Here is a 6,073-nt window from a genome sequence, read left to right on the forward strand (position 1 = left end):
CACATGCATGCTTTCCTCATCTCATGATTCAGATATATACGGGCTACCCTGTGACCAAGGGATGTCCACGACCTATCCATGAATTAGGGATGCCCACGACCTATCCATGAAGTAGAGTGCTCACCACCTATCCATGAACTAGGGATACCCACGACTTATCCATGAACTAGGGATACCCATGGCCTATCCATGAAGTAGGGATGCCCACAACCTATCCATGAACTAGGGATACCTATGGTCTATCCATGAACTAGGGATGCCCATGGCCTATCCATGAACTAGGGATACTCACAGGTTATCCCATGATATGGATGCATGCTTGTTATCCCCACTCTGCCGATGAAGAAACTGAGACTCAGAAGAATTTCCTCAAAGCTTCAAAGCTGTAAGAGGTAGAGCTGATGCTCCTGCACACCCACATTCCATGCCCACCCTGTCAGCACTGGAGTTTGCAATCTTCCTAAGCCTGCTCACAGTTTCACAGAGGAAGACATTAATCCTCAACAGCCAATGTCATCATATGTCACATTGGGATGCTGCCTCCTCTGCGGCTCTGCCAGCAAATAGAGTGGGTTGTCTCCTTTGTTGTCAGTGCCTGGTAAGAAGCCAGCCTAGGTGGCTGGCCTAGGTCATGAGCTGAATAAACCCTGGGTCACATGGAGCCAGAGCAGAGCTGGGATCCATACCTAGGGCTGCTGCCCGCCTGCTCAGGCTGCTGTACAACCTAACCTGCTTTCTCCTTTCTCCCAACTCACAGAGATCCAGTGTACAGGCTCTATCGTCTGCTGTATTCATGTCCAACCCCAGTTGCACCTCTTGCCAGCTGTGCCCACTTTGAGCCTTGCTCCTTCCCCAGAGATGGAGCGGCTCAAGGTACCCACCTCACATGCACTGCTGAGAGGCCTTGCTGAGATCACATACATGCAATCCTATCATGGTGACCAGCGCATAATAGGTGCTCAATAAATAGCAGCTGCGGTTGTGACCTGTTTTGTGTGGATGTGTCCGGTGGGGAGAGGCTCCTTTGCTGATGTCTGGAAATCCTTGTTCTGGGCATCAAGTTGTCTGCCTCTAAGCCAAGGCAGCCTGAGCCTTTCACAGAGGTGGACACAAGGCCCTGCTGTGATGGGGACCTCCCTGAAGTGCCCACATACATTACATTACTCCAGCACACAGCAAGCCTTACTCTTTTTTTTTTTTTTTTTTTGGTGGTACTGGGGTTCCTGGAAGCCCTTCTACCTCTGGGCTACACTCCCAGACCTATTTTATACTTTTATTTGGAAACAGGGTCTCATAAGCCAGCACGTCTGGCTTCAAACCTCCTCGATCCTCCTGTCTCCGCCTCCCAAGTGTGGGGATTACAAGCCTGCACCATCACGCCTGGCTTATTCTTTATATTGAAACAGGATCTCACTAAGGTGTGGAGGGCCTCACCAAGTAGCCGAGACGGGCCCAAACCTGCAATCTTCCCGTCTCCGCCTCTCAAGTACTAAGATTACAAGCGTGCTCCACCACGCCCAGCTGGTATTGGCTTTTTGGTGTAAGGAAGATGACAAGCCTCCAGGTAAGAGGAGTAAGGGTCTTCCTCTGAGAAGGTCCGCCCTCTCTCCCTGCGGGCTGCTGCTGAACTACATTTCCCAGGCTCCCCTGCAATTCTAGGAGGTCACGTGACCCAGAGGTGGCAGGCTGAAATAATACATGTCATTTCAGAGCCTGGGTCCCCTAAATCCCAAACACTCTCTTCCTCTCTGGCTGGCTGAAATAAAGATAATGCCCAGGGTTGAGGTGAGGCTTGCATGCTGTGGGCTCAGCATGAGCCCCAAGGACTGGCGGCCCAGAATGTTTACAAGAGCAGGGCGCATGTTCTTCGTGTTTGTAACAGTCTATGTGCTACAGTAGCTAGGGTTCCCTAGCCAAGGTATCAGCCTTGAAAGGCTTAGCAGTTACATATGGTGCCTTGGCACTAAGTTACCAATGCTGCTGTCAAGACTTAATTTGTTTAACTAGAGAGATGATTCCTCCTCTGTATTCTTTCACTTGGGATTCATTAGTTCTCTGGGGGATTTTACTGTTGATTTGTTGATGATGCTATTGGCTAGAATTAGGTTTATTTATGTAGTAAGTACTGAGGATTGAACCCAGAGTATTCTCTCTGAGCTACATACCCTGTTTTATATTATTTATTTATTTATTTATTTATTATTTATTTATTTTGTGGTACTGGGGATGGAACTCAGGGGCATTCTACCTCTGAGCTACATCCCAGCCTTATTTTTTTTTCTTTATTTTGAAACAGGGTTTCACTGAGTTGCAAAGGGCCTCACTAAGTGGCTGAGGCTGTCAGCAAACCCTGATCCTCCTGTCTCAGCCTCCCGAATGCTGGGATTACAAGCGTGCACCACCTCCCCCTGGCATATTTTTTTTTTTATTTTGAAACAGGGTTGCACTAAATTGCTAAGGGTTTCCCTAAACTGCCGAGGCTGGTCTGGAACCCGTGATCTTTCTGTCTCAGCCTCCCAAGTACTGGGATTATAGGTGTGTGCCACCACGCCTGGTTTAGAATTACAGCTTGAACTAGACTTATCCATGTGAGTTAGAATTACTGCGCATTTGAGAGAACCATCTCTCATGCCTTCCTAAACAAATTCATGCTGTGCGCATAATGAATTGGGGGGAAGGCATCTCTCTCCATCCCTCCTCCAACTCTCCATAGACACCAGCCACCTGGGGGTTGCATGGAGAAGCTTGAGACCAGCCTGTATCTCCGGGGTCCTGGCAGCAGCCAGGAGACACACTGAAATGAAGTGACAGAGGAGAGTTAAATGAAAGCATTGTTTACAAAGGTGTGGGCAGGAGTCGAGGCCAGCGCCTGCCCTCCTACTGCTGAACACCCGAGAGTCAGTTTCTCTCTCGTTGCTACAGGTATCGTCTTTCCATGCAAGCAAGCTTAGCCAGATAGGCTGAACAAACTAAGAGTTCCAGGAGGTTAATATCCTGGAAGTACCTCTCAAACAATACCAGAGAGGGCCTGGGGTTGTCGCTTGGAAGTAGAGCTCTCCCCTAGCAATGTGGAGGCCCTGGGTTCCATCCTCAGCCCTGTAAAAACCCAAACCAAGATAGGCGAGGTGGTGCACACCTGTAATCCCAGTACTCGGGAGGCTGAGACAGGAGGTTCAGGGGCAGCCTCAATAAGTAGTGAGACTCTCATCAACCTAGCACGACCCTGTTTCATAATGAAAAAATAAAGCCGGGTGTGGTGGTACGTGCTTGCAATCCCAGTACTTGGGAGGTTGAGACAGGAGGATCACAGGTTTGAGGACAGCCCCTGCAAATAGTCAGACTTTCATCAACCTAGAGAGACTCTCTTTCAAAATAAAAATAAAATAGTATTGGAAATGAGAGAGAGAGAGAGAGAGAGAGAGAGAGAGAGAGAGAGAGAGAGAGAGAGAGCGCGCTGGAGGTAGAATGCTCCCAGGTTTAGTTCTTAGTAACACACACACACACACACACACACACGCACGCACACGCACATGCACACCACCACCACCACCACCACAACCAACAGCAACAGCAGCAGCCGCCGCAATAACAAATAGGCCCCAATGCCAAAGGGGAGCAGGTGATGAGCCCCGTTAACTCCAAGACATAGTCTCCATCATCTCCGGAGGGATGGAGGGCCCGAGCTAAAGAGCAGGTGCAGCGGCCCGCCCTGCTGGACTCTTTTACTCAGTCCCTGTCTTATTTCTGCACTCCCCTGCCCAGTTTTCTGGGATCTCCCCCTAAATAAACTATCTGCACCCCAGTGTCTCGAGTTCTGCTTCTGGGGAAACACTCAGAGAGCAGAGTTTAGGGAAAACGGCAAAAGGCCGTGTAGAACCTGGGGCGAGAGGAGTGTTGCCCTGGGTGAAGGGGCAGGTGGGGACCGGGAAAGGAAGGCCTGCCAGGAGCTGGGGCGAGGGAGAGAGACACAGTTACCCCACCCTGACAGCACGGGGAGGGGGAGGGAATGAAGGCTTGCCCTCCCCCACCTTCTGCCCATTGGCCCCTGCCCATTGCAGTCAAATAAAAGAAGACTGCAGAGACGAGGGGCCCGGGGGTTTGCACAGAGTGGCGGCAGAGCGTGGAGCGTGCGCCCAAGAGCTGTGCGTGGCCCGCCTATTTTCCCCTGATCCTATCTGCCTGGAAGGCAGAATTTCCATCACCTGGGAAAGGCTTTTGCAGGTGTTGGGCTGGAGTGGACAGGGTGCAGAGGCTGGAGGGCTGGGACAGGTAAGAACCAGCCTTCCTGTCACCTACCGCTGTGGGCAGTCCATCCCCAAACTCCGTTGCTTACAGACCCACTGTGATGTTACGTAGCACACTCCTGCTGGTCAGGAACCGGGGCTGGGCTCAGCCGGTTCCACATGGAGGTGACTAACGTCAGGTTTCCAGCTCAAAGCCACTCTGGTCATCTAACATTGGCTTCATGAAGGCATCTGACTTCTGGGTGAGGATGGGTGGAAGTTGGGGTTCAGCAGGTCTATGGGCTGGCGTGGATGGACAGAGGCTCATTAGTCTCTTTGGAACAGCAAAAAAAACTTGTGGTCACCTGTTCACCTGTTTATTTTACTTTTGTTCAAACTTTAGGCATGCTTACTACCGAACACACCCAGCCCTTTCTACCTATTATTTTGAGTCAGGGTTTTCCTAAGTTGCTGGGGCTGGCATCAAACTTGCAATCCTCCTGCCTTTGCCTCCCGAGTCACTGGGATTACCGGTGTGCAGCACCACACCCAGCCTGTGGTCACTTTAATCAGCTAACCAGTCATCGGGGCTCCCTGGGGCTTCGGGAATATGCTTCTTTGAGAAGTAAAGGGACTGATTTTAGAGAGGGACTTAAGCCTGAGGAGACGGTAATGAGGTGGGCCACAGAGATTCTAGAGTCAGATAATTCAAGTTCAAATCCCAGTTCTGCAGTCCACTCACTGTACCTGAGCCACACAGGCCTTTTTTATTTTATTTTATTTTTAACACTGGGGGATGAACCCAGGGGCATTCTACCTCTGAGCTACACCCCCAACTCTGTTTTATTTTGAAACAGGGTCTCACTAAATGGCAGAGGGTCTCACTAAATGGCAGAGGGCCTCCCTAAGTAACTGAGGCTGGCCGCCAGTCTGCAATCCTCCAGTCTCAGCCTCCCAAATCCTGGGATTACAAGCATGCACAACCATGCCGGGCTGAGACTATGTTTCAAAATAAAAACTAAAAAGTGCCTGGGGTGTAGCTTGGAGGTAGAAGGCCCCTGGGTCCAATCCCAAGTACTCAAAACCAAAAGGCAAAAACAAAACGTGGGGACTCTGGTGGTGGGGTGGAGCCTGAGGGTGAGCGGTGCTAACACTGCCCCTGCCGGCCCCTGCTGCAGGCTACCAGACCACATTTTGAGCAGCTGTTTTTTTGGTTTTTGTTTTTTCCCCAAAAATAAAAGTCTGATCCTGTCTGGCAACCACTTAAAACTACCTTTGCACGCCTCCCAGCACTCTCAGAGGAAGAGCCCAGAGCCACGTTCCACAGGCCCCTCCTGATCCAGTTCCCACCTGACTCCCTAGCTCCCGACCTCCAGGCTTGCCCACCCTCTCTTTTTTTATGGGATTAATTTACTTATAGGAGAGCCGGGCGTGGTGGCGCACGCTTGTAATCCCAGCATTCAGGAGGCTGAGACAGGAGGATCGCGGTTCACGGACAGCCTCAGCTACTTAGTGAGGCCCTCTGCAACTCAGTGAGACCCTGTTGCAAAATAAAGAATAAAAAAGAGGGCTGGGGGTGTAGCTTGGAGGTAGAACGCCCCTGGGCTCCATCCCCAGTACAATGATAGTGGGAAGATGACGGTGAGGACCATCATGGTAACGTCCTTACCTTCCCTGGCCTCACCCCCCCCCCCCACTGAGGCACATTTTTCTGAACCTCACATTCTGGGTTTTGCTTTCCTATACTCTAAAAGTTGCATATGGAGTTTTCTAAAACTCATTTTTTACTCAACATTGGTTTTCAGTAGATGCCTGGTTTCCTGGTTTCTCGTTTTATTTTTGGTTTTGGT

Source organism: Muscardinus avellanarius, assembly GCF_963383645.1.
Source record: "Muscardinus avellanarius genome assembly, chromosome: 19".
In the NCBI taxonomy this organism is placed as follows: Eukaryota; Metazoa; Chordata; class Mammalia; order Rodentia; family Gliridae; genus Muscardinus; species Muscardinus avellanarius.